Raw genomic sequence first — 24,786 nt, 5'->3', positions numbered from 1 at the left:
ACAGCACTTACCACCACTTTATCTTTAAATTTTTTAAAAGTTTTATTAAAATTTTGTATTTGCAAATAGATCACGATAAACTAAAATACTGATAGAGAAACATTGATGGCAAATTCATTTTAAATATTTTAGAAGGGCATACATTTTTTCATTGAAATATTTTAACTTAAAATAGCAATCTAATTGATTTCCAAAAATATCTTTAAGCAGAAACTTATAGAAACATGCATACAATTTTGTTATAAAAAGTTTCAACTATTTAATACACGTAATAAAAAACAGTACACATAATCACCAATAATAATCTGTATCATCATATAAACTTCAATTCATGAATTGTCAAAACAATGCAGTTGATAACATAAAATTGTATTAACATAAAGTATAACGATCAAATGTTTTTATATGAAAATTATTCAGTAACTCAATGCAATAAATGTAAATTTAATAATTTAGTTAGAATAAATTCCATTTTTTACAATGCTCCATCCAATGTTGTTGTATATTTCATGTAGAACAAAAAAAAAATATATTTTCATGAACTGTATGAAACTCTAAGTTTTAAGGCCATATAGTTTTATTAAAAATTGCTCTAAAAATTAAAATATACTAAAGGTAATTTAATAATAGTATTATTTATTTAAAATTACTCATCTAGTAAAAGCAAAAAACGTATTTAAAGCATTGAGGGAGAAAAAGTTACAAAACTTGCAAGCGTAAAATCTAGGGCAGTATCTTGTATTGTTAAAATGTATTCAATTAACAAAATTGTTCATGCAATTATGAAATATAGTGAGAAAAATATTAGTGTTTTTAAATCATTTGAAAAAAAAAATGGAATTTGGGTTATACATGACACCAGAAGTTGAACAATGCTGGTTTTCTTTTCTGAAGATAACAAAGTTATTTACTGTCATACAAAATAAAATTAAATAAATAGCAAAAAGAAAGTTAATTAAAGAAACTTTCATTCACTTAGAAAACATCTCAAATAATAAATACCTAGTAAAAATCTTTAATTAAAAGATTTAGGAAATGATATAGAAATTTTAAGAAAATAGCACTTTTTTTTCTACGTCTGTTATTTAATTTCTAGTATGAATTCCCCTGAAATGTTTATTCGAAATTCAGCCAAATCTATTAAAGATAGAAAAAAACGAAAAAGCACCATTCGCTTTAAAATTGTATACCTTGCTCTAAATAAATAAATGTTCTTGTTTTCAAATATGCATACGACAAATATGCACTTGGGAGCAGTTCAAATATTACGTAAGCATATTTTTGGCAATTTTGGACTCCCTCTTCTTCTTTGTCAGCAAAAATAAGCAAATCACAAACCCTCTCCTATGATTACGTAAAAAAAGACTTCTGGTATTTGCTCTAAATTGAACGCAGTAGTATAATTTTAGAGTAAAAATGAAATAAATATGCAATTTAGCATGAAACAAAATTCACGTTTTTATTCATTCTATAAAATTTATGTGGAATTTTAAGTAAATCACCTGTTTTTAATTTCTTTTAAGAACCCCATCATGATAAGTCAATGGGTGTTAATGAAAGGTGTCCATCTCTCCTCGATTTTATTTTTCCATCCCTCCTAAAGTTGAAGGTGAGATGGTCACCGAAGAATTTATAGCGTCACTCCACTATAATATTTCTCTTTTTTCCTTCTCAGGAACAAAGATTGAACTACATCTGTGCTATAAAAGTTCAACTATTAAGAGTATAAATAATTTTTTGGGAAATGAGTTCTCATTTAAGTAAAGTATTATCAATTGCTTGTGGGATTAGAATGATACGATACTTTTAGTATTTGTCTAGATTTGTATATATATATATATATATATATATATATATATATATATATATATATATATATATATATATATATATATATATATATATATATATATATATATATATATATATATATATATATATATATATATATATATATATATATATATATCAGGGGCGTACGCAGAATTTTTTCAAGGAGGGTGTTCATAATTTTCTGAAACTACTAAAAGAAATTCGAGTCTGTAATAAAGCACTATTATTTCCCTAATTTAGACAGCTGGACAACTTTGACTTTTTGACAACATTTAACCAACATTGTTTAGTTAAATTTTGATTTGATTTTTTAAGTTTAAGAACATAATGTAATATCTGCTGAAAAAAGTCCAATGTCATATGGGTGGGAAGTAACACTTTGAGGGCCACTTTCACATTCATCAGATTTTGTTATGCTAGAAACGTTTTCTTCAACGGAAGTATCACATTTCTGTACAACAGAAAAACTTACATTGATACTAGATGCTGTCACCTCACTAATTTCAGGTCGTGATTTTTTCTCAAAGTAAGTTTCAAAAGTACAACCCTATTACAGTAAATGCTTTTTCTGTATTCTGAGAAATAGCATGAGGAAAAAAAGTAGGCATAAGGCACATAAAAATATATAGTCTTACAAAATAATAGCTCGCATAATTTTTACTTTTGCCATTTTGTCTGAGCTCAAGGGGTTGTTTAAACCCCTAAACCCCTCCCTTGCTTACGCCACTGATATATATATATATATATATATATATATATATATATATATATATATATATATATATATATATATATATATATATATATATATATATATATATATATATATATATATATATATATATATATATATATATATATATATATATATATATATATATATATATATATATATATATATATATATATATATATATGTATATATGTATATATATATAATATATATAATATACCTACGCTTTTTGAAAAACAACAGAGTACTTAACTCACAATTGATCCCTAAATACTACATAAAATTAACATTAAAACTTTTATGGACTTCCTGTTATCACAAAAAGCAATGCTTTGTCCAAATTGATGAACAAGTTTCAATTGATTTCAAGTTTCAATTTTGAGAACCAAATTGATTTCAAGTTTCATTTTTGAGAACCAAATTGATTTCAATGAGTCTTTTATTCATTTATTTATTTATCTATCGATACTTGGTACCATGAGAATCTTTTCCAAAATAACGTTAATAAAAAATTAACTGACATCTAAATTATTTTATTAAAAAAAAATGCAAAATAAAAAATATATTTTTAAAAACCACGTTTTTGTAGTGGAGAATAATAATTTAAAAAAAAAAATTGAAAAACGAAAAACGTGGGGCGCATGAAATGCATAACAGTAATGTTATATTAGTGCGTGTATTGAGAATATGTGTATGTATATCTGTAATTGTAATTGTATCTGAATGTGGATGTGGAATATGTTTGTGTATTGGCATATGTATGTGGCTGTGCAAGTGTATGAGTAAGAAAATGTGTATGTGTACTGTTATGTATTTCATGCGCCCCACGTTTTTCGTTTTTCAATTTTTTTTTAATTATTATTCTCCACTACAAAAACGTGATTTTTAAAAATATTATTTTTTATTTTGAATTTTTTTATTTTGATATTTTCTATTTTAAATTAAAATTTTTTTAATTTTTATTTTATATTTTTTAAAAATTACTAATTTTCAATTATTATTCTTCACTGCAAAAAACGTGGTTTTTAAAAATATATACTTTTATTTAGATTATTTTTCTTAGTCAAGAGTAGTCAAGACTACTACAAGACCACTACTAAAATAATAGAACTTTCATTTTAAATTAGGGATACAAAAATCTTTATAGAAAAACCATACCTTTACGACTTTCATTAGTCTTATGCTGATGACAACCAAAACAATCTGGAAATAAATGAGGAAAAACTGGATCCTACCACGTGATTTTTCAGCCAATAAAAATACTCCGACAATAAAAATCTTTTCACCTGACATGTAATACTAATTTGAAATAATGGAATCGACAACAAAAGACAATCTTGAAAATAATTTTTTTTTTTAAATTTTAATTTTATTTTACTTTGTATGTCTTTTTTCTCTTCATTTTCATGCATTGTCATCCAATTCTGAACTATGTACCAAATTTGAAGTTTGTAGCTAGTCGGGAAGTTAGTTTAAAATCGATTACAAAATTCCACCCGGACAGACATACACGAAGGCAAGTTTATATAAACGTGGTAATAAAATATAATAGAATGGTAATATTTTATTAAGCTTTTAACATGACTATTTTAAGTAACTCATAGTATTAAATATCTAATATGCTAAAATGAAGAAAAGATTAAATCATTATCTGTGGTCATTCAGCGATTAAACGTGATGTGAAACCATTTCGAGTACCCGGGTAATCCGTATGACCCACCTGCCTCACAACGAGCTATAGCGTAATGTATATTTAAAATTATTATAAGAAATAAAAACCAAAAAATGTACATATAAGGGGTCGCAAGTTAATATTTAACTGAAGAAAATAATAGAAATGAAATCTAACAAATAACTGTACAGAAACCATAAACAAGATTGGTTTGATTGTGGGAAACGAAGGGAAGTTTAAAAGCAATTACTTGAAAAACCTCAAAGTATCAACCTCTGATTAAACCTGTTTTGATATTCATTACACACATCTCCTACACTGTAATTTGTCAGATTCAACTAGCTCATATTTCCAATTACTTTTTCGTCCCTTTTTATTTTTACTAAGTATTTTAATAATACATGTTAAGGGCGATCTTTACAGAACATCCTGTATTATTCATTCAAAACTAAACTTTTTTCGATCAGAGCACAATTATTTTGAAGAAATTAATATTTTATCTTACATTTATTTTTAACTGCTTGAAAAAGAAAAAGGTGATAATTGAAGAAGATAAAGTTCTTAGATTTATTTTGTTACATGAAGGCCTGTGTCATAATTTTATATGAGTATCTTCTGTATAATCTTAAGTATTAAGCTATTTTAAATTATTATAATCTTATGTAATAAGTTATTCTAAATTTAAAGAAAAATAAGTCTTGTTTGAATACTAATATTTAGCTCTGCAAAAGAAAAAAAAAATGAAAATTAGGAAATTATTAGAGTAAAAAATATTTTTCAATTGTATATTTTCTAAAATATTTGCTAAACTCTAACAGCTAAATCATACTCGAAGTTGCAAAAGAATTAAACAAACTAATACTTTTCGTTTTGACCAACGAAAAACTAATTTTTAAGTTGATATGATTTTTAAAAAATGAATTATTAATAAGAATTAATGCAAAAAAAATTTATTTCAGATTTTGATGCATTTCCATGATGCATACCTAAAAAGGTTTATGCTCTCTAAAACCCCTTCTAGGAGTAAATGTGTTAATTTAAACTATATTTTTCTACTACTTAAATATTGAGACCATAGACCAATCTAGCTATCTGCTAAACTCTGGTATTGATTAATGATAATAAATCTTATTTCATAATTATTTTAATATTTTAAATTAATGACTTTTCATTCTTTGTCTTATATTTTAGATTTGATCTTTGCAGAGTTGTAATTTGGCTGCTATATTGTTGCTCTACATTCTGTTGGTGAAAAATGCTTTGACTACTGAATTTCTTACATTTTATAATTAAAGAATAAGACAGGCATAAGTTACGCTTCAGTGAATTATTTCGCGTTTGGAGGTGAGAGTTTAAACAGCAATTATCTTTAAACAGCAATTACGGACAAACAATTTAGTTTAACTATTAAAAATTTAAATCTTTTACACTTCTCTTCTTTTTAATTGAAACATTATTGTTCAATTGCCGAGTTCTAAAAAGATTTTATGACTTGAAAGGTTAAGATTAAGTTTGAATGCATAATTATACATTTTAGACCAATTCCATTTTTTTAAAATTTAAATATTTATTATATCAAATAAAAACTTAAGCGTCTTTTAATGCTTTGATTTCATCTGAGAAAATTAGCATAATTTGATGCTGAACGAGTACAATACAACTCCCGCTTTAAAATCACAATTTTGGTTCTCCAATTTTGAAAACGCAAGACTTGTTTAGAACACACAAAAATATAAACAATTTTAAATGTTTTTAAATTTAAAAAAGTTAAAAAAGATAGGAAAAAATTGCACACAGAAAAAATAGATAAAGGCATTAATAGGTTGATATTAAAAAAAGAAAAACTGTTTCGTTTTCTAGTATTTAAAATTTTGAATCAAAAGATGAAACATATATCAATTTCTTCCCCTTTTGAAAATTTTTGTTAATAAGCTTGTTTAGAAAGAATGATAATATAAAACATTCTTAATCGCAAGTTTTTCAGATATAAAGGAATTCAAACTTGAACAGAGTTCATAGAAAAGAACTGCACGTTATATTACAATAATTTAATATTTTAACAAAAAATTGTTACTTTTGAGAATGTGCTTTAGCTTCTTGAATCCAAACTTGACAAAATAGTTAAAAGATTTCTATTTTTTGTTAATGTTACAAACATTAGCAAGCATTAGTGTTGAATAGTTTAGAATGCAAAACACATTTACCATTAGTTTTTAGTTTACAAAGTGGATAAATGTAAGCTATAATAATAATAAGAAGAAGAACTGTTACGCTTAGACTACAATAATTTTTGATTTCAAAGAAAAATAGCTGCGTTTCCCAGTGTCTCAATTTCTTGAACCGAAAATCATGATTGTCCATCAATCAAATAGGATATCATAAGTGTCGTGTTCTATTATATTTTTTTCTTGACTTTGTAATTATATTAAGCTTGTCAGAATGCATGGTAATATTAAATACTTTTAAAAACATGTGCTTTTTTTTTCCTATTACAGTATGCTCAAATTTTTAAAATAAAATTTTAAAAAAATCTGATGCAATTTTTCCTTTGCTATTTTCTAGTTTATTTCTATTATTTGATATCAATATTATTTAAAAATTGTGACTTGGGCATTGATTTATTTAAAAGGATGATATAAGTTCCCACATATATTTATAGTTTATAGATATGACGCATGCTATTACATTTATTTCAACAAAAGCTCCCCATTGCATATTTAAACTGCGTCGAATTAAAAAAAAAAAAAAGTTTGAATAATGATTTATAATTACGATAAAAGTATTTTTAAAAAAATTAAAAAATAATTGAATTGCATTTCACTTAATGTCATCAATAATGTACCTAATAACATAAACTTTTGCGACAAATAATAAAATCGTCATTAATAAGGATAATTTTATATCAATAGATATCTTTTGAGACACATAAGATCATATTAAATAATACGAATTACTTTTGAGTTTAGTTATGAGCAGTTTTGAGTTATTGTTAAATACTACTTAGCTTGTAATAACGTAAATTTTATATATTATGGGCACTAATAAAACCACCCTAAATAATTCGACTATTGTATAGGAATAAAAAACTTCTGAGTCTATTAAAACATTCTTGAATAACCAATCATTTTATTTAAATAGATACCATGAGGAAAATAAAAAGGTGTTATATAATACTAATGATTTTATACGAATATTTAACATGGTTTTATTTGCCTCAACTGAACTTTTGAGGAAAATAAAATCAATTTAAATAATACAAATTATTTTATATGAATAGAAAACTTTTGAAAGATAAACAGTCATATTAAATAATACGAATAATTTTATTTCAATGCATATCTTTTGAGTTACTTAAAATCATGTTAAATAATGCGAATTACTTTTGATTTTAGTTATGAGTAGGTTTGAGTTATTATTTAATATTTAGTTAAATAATGTAAATTTTATTTATCGACACAAATAAAACCGTCTAACGTAATACGATTGTTTTATATGAATAAACAATTTCTGAGTCTATTTAAATAGTCTTTAAGAGTTTTTTTTGAATTTTTGAAACTAATAAAGCTATCTGAAATAATACAATTGGTTTTATATGAATAGGCGAATTTTGAGAGAAATAAAATGGTATTAAATAATAAAACTAATTTTATATGAATAGAAAACTTTTTTTAAAAGAAATCCTCTTAAATAATACGAATAATTTTATAAGAATAACTTTTAATAAGAATGAAATCAACTAGCCAAACAAAGAGAAATGATGAAAACTTACCTGCTTAAGTGAAACAACCGAATTCGAATGAGGGGAGGGAAGTATCAGTAGAGTAGGCGGAGTTAAAAGTAAGCCAATAGGAAGTAACTCTCGCTGTCAGGATTTCTCGAATCAAAATGCTTTTTGGACACATTTTCAGGTCGCGACTTCGGGGGCTGTAATTGGACACTGTGAGAGAAGCTTACATTTGAGGAACTGTTTCCTAGGGATAGTTTATACAATATGGAATAACAGAGCATTTCTGTGGTTCTAGACTGTTGAAAGAGGGGAAAATATTTCTGTGATTTTCAATCCGCGACCTACGATCGATGGGTGTTTGCATATGTGCGATATCAGCGCAGAATAAATTGTGTCATTGAGATTGATTTGGGCTGTTTCGAACATTGGGGGAAAATTGCGAAGGGATAAATTGGGGAGATCTGGAGTTTAAGGATTTTGAAATAAATGAAGAGCATTCTGATTTCAAAAAATATTTAGTATTATAGATTTGTTTATTTTTCATTTTTTTCTATTTTTTTCTTCTGTCTGTTGAAGGAAATGGATAGAAAAAAGTACTTGCAAATGCTTAGTACTTTTAAGTACTTAGTACTTTGTATCAGTAGAATGTTATTATCAGACACATCATTTTATGTCAGTTCAGTTTATATTTAAATGAACTTATATATATATATATATATATATATATATATATATATATATATATATATATATATATATATATATATATATATATATATATATATATATATATATATATATATATATATATATATATATATATATATATATATATATATATATATATATATATATATATATATATATATATACACAGTCAAACCTCGATATCTCGAACTTGAAGGGAGAGGAGAAAAAATTCGAGATACCGAAAATCGCGTGTTATCGATGGTAGAATAAAGAAAAATGCTCTTTACATACCTTATTTACTATTCTATATTTATTCTAAAAACACTTTTTACACAAAAAGATTCAATTGTCGTTTGCTTTAGAGATGTGCAAGAAAGTTTGTCTATAACACTTTCTAAGTGGACTATAGCTTTAAATGTCTCCTCTGGTATATTCGTCTGCCTCTCAATAAATCTCCTTACAGTGACCACTGCAGAAAGTGCTTGTTTGTTAGTAACATTGGGCGGTAAATCTTCGATTTCCTCATTCTCTTCTTCTGATAGTTCACAAGAAGCTTTCGTTTGAGCGATGATATCATTGTCATCCCACTGACCACACACTGTTACTGCATCATCTACGTTCACAAAGTCATGAAATTCCATGTCATCAAGCTTCATGAGTCCGGTCAATCCGTCCCAATCATTTTCGGTGTAGCTTTCAGCAGAATTAACGATATTGATTGTTTGACTACTTTCGTGATCTTTAATGAATCCAGCCTTCTTGAAGCCATTCATTATCGCAGAGGAAGACGCATCATTCCATGCCATTCGCATAGCTTGTAGAACACTAACACCGGTAAAACCCCATCTTCCATTTCGGACAACAATTTTTTAACTACTTGATGACGATACTTTACTTTAAAATTTTGGATGATGCAAAAGAAAAATGAAAGTTGCACAAAACATAATTTATGCTTTTCTTATTACGGGAAACACAATTGATATTAAAGGATATTCATAAACATAATTTACATTAAGAAAGGCAGAACATAATTTATGCCTTTCTTATTAAGTGAAATCGTGATATTCGAAACGACTCATTGATGTATTTTATACATTGCCGGTTTCTCATTTGGTATTCTATAGAATGCCTAGGAAATGTGAGAAATATAAATCGTTTCATGCATTGCTGTCTAGTTTTAGGCATTATATATGTTACCGTTAAAGTATGAAATCCGTTATTTTATAGAATACCTAGTTATTCCATGAAATAACTGATCGTGTCCGTTAAAGTGTAAAACTCTCTTGTATTTCATGGTTTAACTAGTTATTTCATAGAATAACGATCTGCAGCCCGTTAAAGTGTAAAATCGCCAGGGTTAAATGATTTCATATCACAGGGATTCAAAAAATGTTCGTGTAAAACCCAGTGTGTCAACAAAAAATGTTTTTGTTTTAGAAATAATGTTCTTTGTAATTCCAAGTGTCATTTTAGTAATCCTTGTTGTAACAAATGATTTTATGGTACGTTCCCAAAAATACCATTTATACGCTGCGTAAATTAGATACATTGCTTCTTTTTCATTATTTTTGTCTATCATTAGTTTATAGAATACCTAGTTATTTCATTTTAGCTAATTTTTTTATTTTACACTTTAACTGTCTCTCATTAGTTAATTTATAGAATACCTAGTTATTTCATAGAATAACTAGTTAAAGTGTCAAATTAATAACATATTACACACTTTAACGGACACGAGCAGTTATTTCATGGAATAACTAGGTATTCTATGAAATAACTGCATTATATACTTTAACGGTAACATATACAATGAAATGGAAGGGAGAATAGGGTTCTGAAAAATTATAAAAAATCATAAAACAACTTTTACAAAATCATTTACTTCTACTGAAAAATCTATAAAATGTAATAAATAAGTTTAAAAAGAAACGCATTCAACACAAATAAATAATAAGCGTAATGCACCTTCACTCAGATAATGCTTTAATATGAGAATGAAGTTGGCATTCCTACTTTAATATTATGACCTAATATACCATTCATTTTTTTCCAACATCGTTTAACTCATTTGTTCCCCGATTTCAGGAAGTAGATGAATAAATAAAATGTAGAAGTAAGCCCTTGCTCGGAAGTTTCCCCTACCATTTTTCATTTATTACTGAACTGTGAGAACGGAGTTTGCATTTTCTTTTTTCCACCATCTACCACTTTTTCTTACCGTTCATATTTTTCATTTCCAATTTATCCTATTTATCCACAATGAAATACGTATGTATAATTTTTACAAAAAAATCATAAAATCAAAAAGTAAAGTTCTTTGCTTTATTACTTTGTCTCTGTTGGAATCATGATAGGAACCTACTTCCAAATAAATTTATTGCTGTTAATATAATCCAAAAAAAGAAAAGAATGATTTTTTTCTTTATGTTTCCTCCATTTGAAGAGTGTTTACTTTTGATTTCCGTATTATTTATTTCTTCCGTCTTCAAAGAAAAAAAAACAGAGAGAGCGACTGCATTTTACTTTTTTTATAGCTACAATTGGTTAAAGCGTGTTATCTTCTCCCACAAGGATCAGCTACAACGAAAATAAAATAAATTTGTTCTTTATACAGACACATTTCATCTTCCGCATCAATTGAAAAGGGAAAGAAGCGGATGCAGGAGGAGCAGGTGGATGCCATTGACTGTCCAAAAGTGCAACTGTGGCGAGACTCTTTCCTTAGACTATTTTTACTCCTTTAAATCATCTCCTGAAATGTGTCTGTAGTTGATGGATACCGAATCTTTTTCTTGGCACTAGTAACAATAAAAAATCACTTCTCTTTGCTGAATTGGCGTATTTAGAAGCATTGGTGAAGCGCCATACCACTTTCGAGGGGGGGGGGGAAATGGTTTTATGGTTTTAATTTGCAGTGAGGTTTGTAAGATTGTTTGATATGAAGTATGATATAAGATATTAAGTGGTACAGCGGTTCAATTTTCAGTGGTATTTGCTTGAAATAATATCATACAATGTATTGAAATAACAAAATAAATTAATTAAAAAAAAAGAAGATATTTTTGCTACAATATCTTAGATAATAAAATACGAAGTCTGAAATTTAAAATTAACTTATTTATTATCTCTGCAATATTGTATTTGAAGCAAAAAATAAATGTATATAATATATATATATATATATATATATATATATATATATATATATATATATATATATATATATATATATATATATATATATATATATATATATATATATATATATATATATATATATATATATATATATGATTTATTTAAACCATAAAATATTCTACCTTAAAAGTTTTAAAACATTTTATTTAAAAAAAAAGGATTTTTTTTAATCTTAAAAATAATTTTACTCGTTAATCGTTAATTTTTTAAATGTAAATTTATCACCTATATATTTTTTTCAAAAAAAGAAGAAGAAGAAAAAACTCCTGCGAAATTATTTTACAATAAACTGTACAATTTGAAATCATAATGTAAAGATTAATTATAACAGTATTTCGGAATGAAATTATACTTAAGGATTTGTCTTAGGGTATCGATATTGAGATAATATTTCTCATTTTTCCAAAGAAATGCAGATAAAATACACCAATGTTTATCTGCAGCATATTTAATTACTTTAATTTGGGTATTAAATTCTTTATCTTCTGACAACCCAATTTATGAAAAATAATTATTTTTCCTTCACTAGAGAATTTTTACCTAATATGGGCATTATAGAATTTATTTATCTCTCATTAAATTTTATTTTAAAATAGAATTTGATTTTCGTACTGCATTAATAAATTAACACATTTTTATTAATTAGTGCTGTTTAGACTAAACAAATAGATAAATAACTGCTTATTGGCATATATTCTATAGAAAATATTTAAAATAACATGATAAAATCATTCGTTTTAATTTTTCTAAATCAAAATGAAACAAAAATGAGTTTATTGTTAGCATTAACATGACTGAAATTGACTGTTAAAATGCAGATTCAATGCATTATTTTTATCTCATTACTTATGATAGTCTTAAAACCTACTTTGCATATTCTAGTTTGTTTTGTGAAACTAAAATTTTCAAATAAAAATAAATATATATATATAATATTTTGTTTCAACCACTTGATTCTATGTCATCAGTAGATTTTACGAGAATCATTTCTTAAATAATAGTAACTTAAATAACAATTTATTTTTATGTCATGACACATATACTAAATCTGTCCAAACTCCATTTGAAAATAAGCTAACAAAATGAAATAAAAAATTTGGCTTTTAAAATGTTTATCAAATGAAAAAAATAATAATAAAATATATGTAATAGATTCAATGATATATGTTTCGCCATATGTGATAGAGACAATGATGTTTTGCTATATGTGATAGAGGCAGTTGTCTTATAAATTGAATATTACAGTTTCTTTCGAGAAACCAAAATTTACAATTAAAATAAAAATTAATCTTTTGTTTTGATCACTTCATTCTAAGCCAATAGCTTCTAAGAGAATCATTTCTAAAATAACAATAGCGAGATTTATTTTTAAGTCGAAACACACATTCTAAATCTTTCAGAACACCATTCGAAAACAATCCAACGAAAGAAAATAAAAATTTGGCGACGACTAAGTAACGTTGACGTGTTAAAGATTGACATTAATCCGTAGCAGATGGCAACGCGGCGGGATGTCGTCTGCTCGACACAGAATTGAGCTGATACGAAATTTGTCAACGGTGGTAATTAAAACCTACCTCACCGCAGGAATTTCCTTGTTACCTAAGTTCACTATTACAACTTGCTAAATTTATGTTGAGTTATTTTTTTCTTTTCTATCTTTTTAATTTTTTCTTCTTCTTCCAATCCCTTAAGTAATTTTGGAGTCGTACACCAGTTGACATTTGTTTTCTATCTTTATGTATGTTTAATGGTTCATGTTTCAAGTTTCATGCTGGGAGAGGGAAAAAAAATCTGTTAGTTCAAAGAGTAAATGATTTTTATTATTTCATGTTTAGAGCAATATTAAGGCAAGATTTTACAGCTCTGAAGCGATCAGTGTAAGAAGCTTTCTTTCTTTCTTTTTTCTTTTCTATCCTTTTTTCTTCTTCTTTTTTTGGGAAAAAAAATTGTGTTTTATTGCATGGAAAAAAATTGCTTAAAAGTGACTGCGATAGACTGTAAATGTATCTACGTTTTCGGGTATATCCACCGCTCTACATTTCTTTAAAAAATATTCAAGTGTTTACGTAATGATGCTTACGTAAGATTTTGAAAAATAATACTATTTTGATAAATATTTTTTTATTTTTAATCTGGTTTTGTCCAATGGATAAAAGTTTAACTGTCCTAACATATTTTTTACTTTTTTATCCTAGTTTAATATCATTGTTTTTCTTGTCAAAATATTCGTAGTTCTACACTACACAATGTTACTTATAACAGATAAAGATTTTAGGAAAAGGTTTAATTTTTTTTTCTTCTCAACATATTGATAATTTTATAAAACAATTGTTATAACACCAGGTAAAAGCTTTTAGAAAAAAATTTAAATTAATTTTATTTATTTATTTATTTCTGCCAAAATATTTGCAATTTTACTACACGCGATGTTACGTGCTCAGAGTAACACCAGATAAAGTTTTTGGGATAAAGATTTATTGTTAATTTTTTTTTCTTATCAAAATATTAGTGCATTTGCTATAGACAATGTCATATGCTCAGAGAAGCACTAGATAAGGATTTTACAGTGAAGATATATAGTTGATTTTTTTTTTTTTTTTTTGGTCAAAATATTTGTAATTTTACTATGCACGATGAACTTACTCTGCGTGTCAAAGATAAAGATTTTAGGATAAATCTTTAATTCTAAATAGTTTTGCTTATCAAAATATCTGCAATTTTATTATATATGGTGTTGTGTTCTTAGAGTGGGTAATGGTTTCGAATTAATCGAGTCAAACTTCCCTTGTTTTCCTTATTACAGAACTTCGGACGGCATCACTAAGCGTCAAAGGTGAAATTCAAGGTGGGAGATTTTGAGTTTCTTTTTACGGGGGCCATTAAAATGTTACATTAGAGCGTGGAGTGTGGTCACGTGTTCCTAGGAATTAATTTTCTTCTTCTTTATGTTTACAAGGGTTAGCCTGGGTAGCTCATGCTCATGCATGATATACGATTGGTGTGGAACGAAAACTATAATGTTTAAAATATATTTAAAAAAAAAAATTTTTTTTTTAAAGAGAGAAAAGGCAAAGTGTAAGTGTAAGGTAAATGTATAGTAAAAAAAAAAAAAAAAAAAAAAAAAAAAAAAAAAGAATTGCAATACCGATAGTATAAATGTAAAATGTAGACTATAAAATCGAGTATTCAGGAAAATAAAATAAACAAAATAATTGAACACTAATCAAAGATAGATAAGTAAAAAGGAGATTAACAGAGATATCCCTGTTTCTTATAAAAGAAATATTGTACAATTTCAAGGTATCATTTACACATGTAAAATTATTTATTGTGTGCAAACTTATTGCAATGTCAATGAGCACATTATAACGCTGGAATAAAAAAAAGTAAGGACTTTATTGTTGAATGAACTTTAATTTTCTCGATTATGATTATTATGATGCACTATAATACATGTGTTTACTTTCTAGTAAAGTAATAATTAGTTGTACACTCTAAAAACTGTACCTCTTAAATAAAAGGCCCATGCTAAATGTACCCTTTATTTTCTCACGTTAGAGGCACATAACTAATGTGCCTTTAAAAATGAGAGGCACCAGAAGAAATGAAAGGCACCAAAGCAAACGCAAGTCAATGCGCGGTACGAAAGGATTTTACCGGTTCCCTGTGCCTCTCAAATGGGCTTCCCTTTTTTTTTCTTCGGTACGATGTAACGGAGAAGAAGCGCATGCGCACATCAATGAAATATTTTATGACGAAATACAAATAATAAAAGCAGACGATAAAATTAGAACACCAGAAAGTTGTTGATTTTTTAGAATTAGTTTTGTGTGGAATTTGAGTTTTCATATTACCCGTAACGGGTTTATCTAGTTTGTTTTATGATATTTTATCTATCCCGTTACGGGTGAGTTTTCATATATCCCGCTACGGGCACTTTTTCTAGTTTCCTTTATAAGATCTAACTATCCCGTTATGGGTACTTTATATTTCTTATTGTATTTGTTGTGGTGTGAAATAAATGTTTCTATAAAAAAACTGAACAGTTCTTTAATATAGCTTGATACGCTACAGCTATGTATTAATTGGTGGCAGCGATGGGATCCGTTCCAGAAATGTTTTATTAAGTTTTTGAAAGAATTGGTGACACATATTATTGTTATTAAGGATTTCCTACTTTAGAAAAAATTAGTGAATGAGATGTTTGAAATTGATGCCAAGAAGTGTGGAATTCGACGGTACTTCAAACTCTTTGAACAGAAAGTGAAGAGATTTAGTGTGAATTTCGATCTTTGGTTTTCGTGTGCTTTACAGCTTATTCCTGCTGAAAGGTTAGAAATTTATGATGATAATTATTATTACTTTAAAGAAAATCTCATTGCCAATTTTCAGTATGATCCACAAGCTATTCCGTGTAATAACGATCGGCAGAAAGAACATTTTAATGAGAAATGGAATTCGCCAAGTATTGTGAAAAAATTTAGATCTGAACGTGAATGTTTCTATTGTGGTGAAATAGGACATTTTAAGAAATACTGTAAGTAGGGGAAAATTGAGCGTTCAACCCCACTTTTTTTACTATGGGATGAGCGTTCAACCCCACTTTGGGTCGATGACCTCTTATACTATAGTCCTATGGGATGAGAGCTACACCCCACTTCGGATCAAAGACTTCTTGTCTACGAGATCCCCTCTTTAGATAAAGTTTTATCAAAGGGAAGATTTTTATTATCTCTTCTTTGGAAAGTGGAAGAATTATTTTTATTTTCGGGACTTAGAAATTTTTCGCAAACTAATATATTTTATTATTCTTTCAATATTTAAATTAATTTGCGAATTATTATTTTCTCAATTAAGCATTATAATTTCAATGACTTAATTCTAAAAATGAACTTTCAAAGATTACATTTTTATTAATTTTATACTATATAACTAAAATTTCTAAACTAATTAAATAGTTTCATAATCAGAATGTTTATATTTAATTAGTTTTCTTCAGTGAGTTGATCGCTAATGAGATGAGGAACGTTTTTTTCCCGAGGGACTTAGAAATTTTTCGCAAGCTAGTATATTTTTCTTATGTTTTTATTATTTAAATTATTGTGTGAATTATTATTTTCTCATTAAAGCATTATAAAAACATTAATTTACTTTCTAAATGAAACCTTCCTTAGAGATTAAATTTTTACCAATTTTGAATGATATGTCTAATAATTCTAAACTGATGAAATAGTTTATTAGTCAGAATGTTTGTATTTAATTAGCTGAGATAGTATATATATAATAATCATTCTAAGAGATAACTATACATATTCAGTTGAACAAAATGGTTTATGTTTTCATTACTTAAATTAATGTGTGAATTATTATTTTCTCATAAAAGCATTATAAAAACATTGATTTAATTTCTAAATAAACACTTCTTTAGAGATTACATTTTTACCAATTTTAAATGATATGTCTAATAATTCTAAACTGATGAAATAGCTTCATAGTCAGAATATTTGTATTTAATTAGTCGATATAGTAAATATGTAATAATCATTCTAAGAGGTAACAGTACATAATCAGTTGAATAAAATGGTTTATGACTTCAAAAAAACTTTACGAATTTTTCTACTCATTATCAGTAATATAGTGTAATTATTTTTCATTATAGTTTTCCGCTAAAACTCATTTGATTAACATAGTTTTCGGAAATATCGACAAAATACTAGCGTCTTTGACATTAAACTAAGAAAGTTAAGTAAACTCATATCGTCACTCTGAAACTAAAGTTTTAGGTAACTATGTCCCGTTTTTAATCACCTGTGTTCCAAAACTCTTCAGATTGGTTGTTAATTTGAAGTTAGAAAAATTTTCAAAATGCAGCAGAGTAGCAGAAGTTTGTATTTTGAGTAATTTTCAACTTGCTTCGACTTTGAAAAATTTTACAATTATATATAATTTGAAAAATTTTGAAGTTGTTTGAACATAGAAAAGTATTTTAGTAGAAAAAAACGGGATTATATAAAGTCGCAGAAGTTTAGTTGCGGTAAAAATTCGAAACTGTTTTGGATTTGCAAAACTTTCAAATAATTCGTAGTTTGAAAAATTCAGAATAGGTTTGTTTTCCAAAAACTCTGATAATGCTTAGAATTAGGAATATTCTGAAGGTGTTGTTATTTTGAAAAATTCCGAAGTTCTTAAAAACGGGTATATAAAGAATCGCAGAAGTTTGAGGTTAGAAATATTTCAAAACTTTTACGATTTTGAAAAATTTTCAAATTATTTGTACTTCAAAAGAATTACGAATCAGTTTGTTTTCAAAAAATTCTGAAAATACATAGAATTAAGAAAATTGTGAAGTTAGTGTTGCTTAGAAAAATTCTGAATCTTTTAAAAACGGGTATGTAAAGAATCGCAGAAGTTCGAAATATTTTAAAACTGTTTGTACTTAAAACATTTCTGATGTTATTGGTACTTAGAAAATTTCTTAATTTATTTGTACTTTGAGTAGCTTTCAAATTGTTCCGACTATGAAAAATTTTCCAAATTTTTCTACTTAGAAATATTTTAAAGCTTTGCACATTAGAAAATTTTCGTAGTTGGGAAAAAATGAAATTATTTAGGGAGTTACAGAAGTTTTATGTTAGAAAAATTTCAGATTTGTTTCGACTTTAAAAATTTTTCAAATAATGAGCACTTAGAAAAAATTCCGAAGTTGTTTTTTTTTTTTTTATTTCCAATGCAGCAGGCGATACGGACATTATCCTAACGCTGTACAGAGATCAAAATGAAATAAAAATACAAATACAGAAGGAGATGAAATATACAAAATACAAAAACAAAAGCAAAACATCAAAGACAAAAATTAATTCATGAACTTAAATTGAACAAAAGTTCTCTGGCCTCCCAGTATCGGGAGTAGATACAGTTCTTTGTGAGAACAATTCTGAAGTTGTTTGAACGTAGAAAATTGTTTTAGTCGGCAAAAAAAAGTATACAAGATGTAACAAAACATTTTTTTTCTTTCAAATTGTTTTGATTTTGAAAATTTTTAAATTATTTATACTTTGAAAAAATTTTGAATCTGTTTGTGTTAGAAATATTCTGGAGTTGTATGTACATAAAATTGCTATTAGTAGGAAAAAAATGAGTATATATCAAGTAGCAGATGTTTGGTCGTGGAAAAGTTTTCAAACTGTTTTCAACTTTGAAAAATGTTCAAATTTTTTGTAATTTGCAAAATTTTTAATTTGTTGGTTTTTAAAAAATTCTGAAAATGTTCAGAATTAGGAAAATTCTGAAGTTGTTAGTACTTTTAAAATTTCTGAAGTTTTTAAAAAACGGGTATATTAAGAATTGCAGATGGTGTAAGTAATACTGTTGTACGGTATGTACAAACTGTTTGTACTTTGAAAAATTCTGATGTGGTTGGGACTTAGAAAATTTTTCAAGTTGCTTGTTCTTTGAATAATTTTCAAATTGTCTTGACTTTGAAAAATTTTGATTGAAATTTCTGATTTCTTGAAAAGTCTGAATTCTTCTTGTTTTGTACATAGAATTGTTTCTAAATTCTTTGAACATAGAAAATTGTTTTAGTTGGGAAAAAAGGGTATATAAGATGTCGCAGAAGTATTTTTCAAAATGTTTTGATTTCGAAAAATTTTCAAATTATTTATACTCTGAAAAATTCTTAATCTGTAGGTTTTAGAAATATTCTAAAATTGTTTGAACATGGAAAACTTTTTTTAGTTGAAAAAAAAAAAAAAAAACGAATATATCTAGAGAGTCGCAAAAGTTTGAAGTCAGAAAAAGTTTCAACTTGCTTAGGTTGTGAAAATTTTTCAAATTGTTTACACTTAGGAAGAATTCTAAAGTTGAGTGAAGTCTAGAAAAGGTTTCAAATTTTTGTTCTTAAAAATATTCGTAAGTTGTTTAAATATCGAGCTTTTTTTTTTATGTAGGAAAAAAAAACGGATTTATAAGGTGCAGCATGTGTTTGGACGAGGAAAAATTTTTGAACTGTTTCGACTTTTAAAAGTTGACAAATTTTTCTTGCTTTGATAAATTCTGAAACTGTAGAATTTAGAAAAACTCTGAAGACGTTTAGAATCAGGGAAATTCTAAAGTTCTTAAAAAACGGGTAAGTAAGGAGTCGCAGAAGTTGGAAGTTAGAAAAAAGTTTCAATCTCTTTATATCATTCTGATGTTTTTTGGCATTTGAAGTTGCTTATACTTTGAATAATTTTTTTCCTTTTTTTGTACTTCGAAATATTCTGAAGATACGTGAATTTGAAAATTTCTGAAGTTGGGAAGAAGAAAAGGAATTTTAAAGTTAGAAATTTTTTTAACATGTTTCGACTTTGATAAATTTACGAATTCTTTGTACTTTGAACAATTCTTAATCGGTTTTAGAAAAATTCTGATGTTGTTTGAGTATAGAAAATTTTTTGAAAGTGAGAAAAACTGGTATTTAACGTATAGCAGAAGTTTGTTTTTGGAAAAATTTTCAAATTTTTTTGTAATTAGAAAAACTCGGATATTTTTATTACTTAGAAAAATTCAGAAAATGTTTTAACTTTGAATAATTTTCAAATTCTTTTGGCTTTGAAAAAGTTTCAAACAGCTAGTGCTTAAACATATTTTGCAAATGTTTAAACGTAGAAATTTATTTATGCCGGAAAAAGCAGCTTTATTACGCCTAACAGAAGTTTGATCTTGGAAAAACATCAATATGTTTCGGCTTTGAATATTTTTCAAATTATTTGAACTTAGAAAAATTCTAAAGTTGTTGGTACTTGAAAAATTTTTTAAATTGTTTTAAGTTAAAACATTTAAAAAATTTATGTACCTAAAGTTATAACGAAGTTGTTTGTACTTTATTATAATTTCAAATTTGCTTTGACTTAGAAAAACTTTAAAATATTTTCTTCTCAGAAATATTCTAAAATTGTTTGAATATAACACAATTTTTGAAGTTGGAAAAATGGGTATATACCGAGTCATAGATGTTTGGTCTAGGAAAAATTTTCAAATTGTTGCGATTTTAGAAAATTTTTTGAATTGTATGTACTTTGAGAAATTATGAAACTGACGGTATTTTGAAAAATTCTGAAGTTATTTGTGCCTAGAATTTTTTAAAATTTATTTCGATTTAATTTTTTGTTGATGCTTTTAATGTTGTTGCTGATTTTAAAAATTCTGAAGTTGTTTGTACTTTAAATAATTTTCAAATTGTTTTAAGATTTAAAGAATTTTTAAGCTGTTAATACTTAGAATCAAATCTTAAGATGTTCGAATTTAAAAAATTTTTCGAGCTGTTTGGACTTTAAAATATTCTGATATTCCTTGAGTATAGAAAACTTTTGAAATTTGAAAAAATGGCTATATACTAAGAGTAATCAGTAATACCTAATCAGTGGGGTTGAACTCACATCCCTACTAGGGAAGCGGACTGTAGCTCTTGAATAATTTTCACATTGTTTTGATTTTAAAAACGTTTTCAAACCATTTGTACTTACAAATATTTTGAAAATGTTTATACACAGAAATTTATTGAAGTCGGAAAGAAACAGTTATATAACAAGTAGCAGAAGTTTAGTCTTGGAACGACATTGAATAATTTTAAAATTATTTAGGCTTGGAAAAATTCTTAAGTGGTTGAGGCTGAAAGAAATTTTAAAATTGCATAGATTTGAAAAAGTAAAGAAACTTTCTTTACCTAAAATGATTATGAAGTTGCTTGAACTTGAAAATTTTTGATGTAAGAAAAACAGTGTATAAAGAGCAGCTGAAATTTAGTTAAAAAATGCTTAACTTATTAGGACTTGTTACTTACTTGACACTTAAAATTATTCAGAAATTCCTTGAACATATAGAAAATTATTTTTGTTGGGGAAAATGGGTATATAAGAAGTCGCTGAAATATTTTAAAATTATTTTGACTTTGAACACTTTTCAAAGTGTTCGTACTTGAAAAAAAAAATTCTGATGTTGTTGGTACTTAGAAAATTTCTGAAGTTGTTTGTACTGAGAATAATTTCAAATTGTTTTGACTTAGAAAAACTTTCAAATTTTTTGGTCTTTGAAATATTCTGAAATTGTTTGACCATACGCAATTTTTGCAGTTGGAAAAAATGAGCATATAACGACTCATAAATGTTTGGTCTAGGAAAAATTTCCAAACTGTTTCGATTTTTTTTTTTTTAAATTTCGAAATATATGTACTTTGAAAAATTATGAAGATGCAGGTATTTAGAAAAATTCTAAAGTTGTTTGCATCTAAAATTGTTTTTTAGTTTGTTTTGATTAAAAAAGTTTTAGTACTTTATTCACAAAATGATTCTAAAGTCGTTTGTACTTAAGGAATTTTTGAAGTTCTTTTCTTAACAAAAATAAACGTATACATAATGATTTGCGGAAGATTGAAGTTCAAAAATTCCTTAAGTACAAACGACTTTAGAATCATTTTGTGAATAAAGTACTAAAACTTTTTTAATCAAAACAAACTAAAAAACAATTTTAGATGCAAACAACTTTAGAATTTTTCTAAATACCTGCATCTTCATAATTTTTCAAAGTACATATATTTCGAAATTTAAAAAAAAAAAAATCGAAACAGTTTGGAAATTTTTCCTAGACCAAACATTTATGAGTCGTTATATGCTCATTTTTTCCAACTGCAAAAATTGCGTATGGTCAAACAATTTCAGAATATTTCAAAGACCAAAAAATTTGAAAGTTTTTCTAAGTCAAAACAATTTGAAATTATTCTCAGTACAAACAACTTCAGAAATTTTCTAAGTACCAACAACATCAGAATTTTTTTTTTCAAGTACGAACACTTTGAAAAGTGTTCAAAGTCAAAATAATTTTAAAATATTTCAGCGACTTCTTATATACCCATTTTCCCCAACAAAAATAATTTTCTATATGTTCAAGGAATTTCTGAATAATTTTAAGTGTCAAGTAAGTAACAAGTCCTAATAAGTTAAGCATTTTTTAACTAAATTTCAGCTGCTCTTTATACACTGTTTTTCTTACATCAAAAATTTTCAAGTTCAAGCAACTTCATAATCATTTTAGGTAAAGAAAGTTTCTTTACTTTTTCAAATCTATGCAATTTTAAAATTTCTTTCAGCCTCAACCACTTAAGAATTTTTCCAAGCCTAAATAATTTTAAAATTATTCAATGTCGTTCCAAGACTAAACTTCTGCTACTTGTTATATAACTGTTTCTTTCCGACTTCAATAAATTTCTGTGTATAAACATTTTCAAAATATTTGTAAGTACAAATGGTTTGAAAACGTTTTTAAAATCAAAACAATGTGAAAATTATTCAAGAGCTACAGTCCGCTTCCCTAGTAGGGATGTGAGTTCAACCCCACTGATTAGGTATTACTGATTACTCTTAGTATATAGCCATTTTTTCAAATTTCAAAAGTTTTCTATACTCAAGGAATATCAGAATATTTTAAAGTCCAAACAGCTCGAAAAATTTTTTAAATTCGAACATCTTAAGATTTGATTCTAAGTATTAACAGCTTAAAAATTCTTTAAATCTTAAAACAATTTGAAAATTATTTAAAGTACAAACAACTTCAGAATTTTTAAAATCAGCAACAACATTAAAAGCATCAACAAAAAATTAAATCGAAATAAATTTTAAAAAATTCTAGGCACAAATAACTTCAGAATTTTTCAAAATACCGTCAGTTTCATAATTTCTCAAAGTACATACAATTCAAAAAATTTTCTAAAATCGCAACAATTTGAAAATTTTTCCTAGACCAAACATCTATGACTCGGTATATACCCATTTTTCCAACTTCAAAAATTGTGTTATATTCAAACAATTTTAGAATATTTCTGAGAAGAAAATATTTTAAAGTTTTTCTAAGTCAAAGCAAATTTGAAATTATAATAAAGTACAAACAACTTCGTTATAACTTTAGGTACATAAATTTTTTAAATGTTTTAACTTAAAACAATTTAAAAAATTTTTCAAGTACCAACAACTTTAGAATTTTTCTAAGTTCAAATAATTTGAAAAATATTCAAAGCCGAAACATATTGATGTTTTTCCAAGATCAAACTTCTGTTAGGCGTAATAAAGCTGCTTTTTCCGGCATAAATAAATTTCTACGTTTAAACATTTGCAAAATATGTTTAAGCACTAGCTGTTTGAAACTTTTTCAAAGCCAAAAGAATTTGAAAATTATTCAAAGTTAAAACATTTTCTGAATTTTTCTAAGTAATAAAAATATCCGAGTTTTTCTAATTACAAAAAAATTTGAAAATTTTTCCAAAAACAAACTTCTGCTATACGTTAAATACCAGTTTTTCTCACTTTCAAAAAATTTTCTATACTCAAACAACATCAGAATTTTTCTAAAACCGATTAAGAATTGTTCAAAGTACAAAGAATTCGTAAATTTATCAAAGTCGAAACATGTTAAAAAAATTTCTAACTTTAAAATTCCTTTTCTTCTTCCCAACTTCAGAAATTTTCAAATTCACGTATCTTCAGAATATTTCGAAGTACAAAAAAAGGAAAAAAATTATTCAAAGTATAAGCAACTTCAAATGCCAAAAAACATCAGAATGATATAAAGAGATTGAAACTTTTTTCTAACTTCCAACTTCTGCGACTCCTTACTTACCCGTTTTTTAAGAACTTTAGAATTTCCCTGATTCTAAACGTCTTCAGAGTTTTTCTAAATTCTACAGTTTCAGAATTTATCAAAGCAAGAAAAATTTGTCAACTTTTAAAAGTCGAAACAGTTCAAAAATTTTTCCTCGTCCAAACACATGCTGCACCTTATAAATCCGTTTTTTTTTTCCTACATAAAAAAAAAAGCTCGATATTTAAACAACTTACGAATATTTTTAAGAACAAAAATTTGAAACCTTTTCTAGACTTCACTCAACTTTAGAATTCTTCC

At 26.2% G+C, this 24,786-nt stretch overlaps 1 protein-coding gene across 2 annotated transcripts in view; it reads right to left on the bottom strand.

Moving 5' to 3' along the window:
* Positions 1 to 24,786, bottom strand: part of LOC107454114 (doublesex and mab-3 related transcription factor 3, truncated) — a 60,207-nt gene that overhangs the window by 23,843 nt on the left and 11,578 nt on the right. Inside the window, exon 1 of one of the 2 annotated variants that reach the window (XM_043039140.3) lies at positions 8,008 to 8,209. The exons of the other annotated variant lie outside the window; for it this stretch is intronic. The gene's annotated coding sequence lies outside the window, so the exon portion shown is untranslated. Of the gene's footprint in view, positions 1 to 8,007; positions 8,210 to 24,786 lie in introns of those variants that run through there. 2 annotated transcript variants of the gene reach the window in all.

The sequence above is a fragment of the Parasteatoda tepidariorum genome, chromosome 6, assembly GCF_982258835.1.
Source record: "Parasteatoda tepidariorum strain Cologne lab strain chromosome 6, Ptep-v5.0, whole genome shotgun sequence".
Lineage (NCBI taxonomy): Eukaryota > Metazoa > Arthropoda > Arachnida > Araneae > Theridiidae > Parasteatoda > Parasteatoda tepidariorum.
The sequence above is the reverse complement of the archived record's forward strand: the minus strand, read 5'-3'. Positions and strand labels throughout refer to the sequence as shown.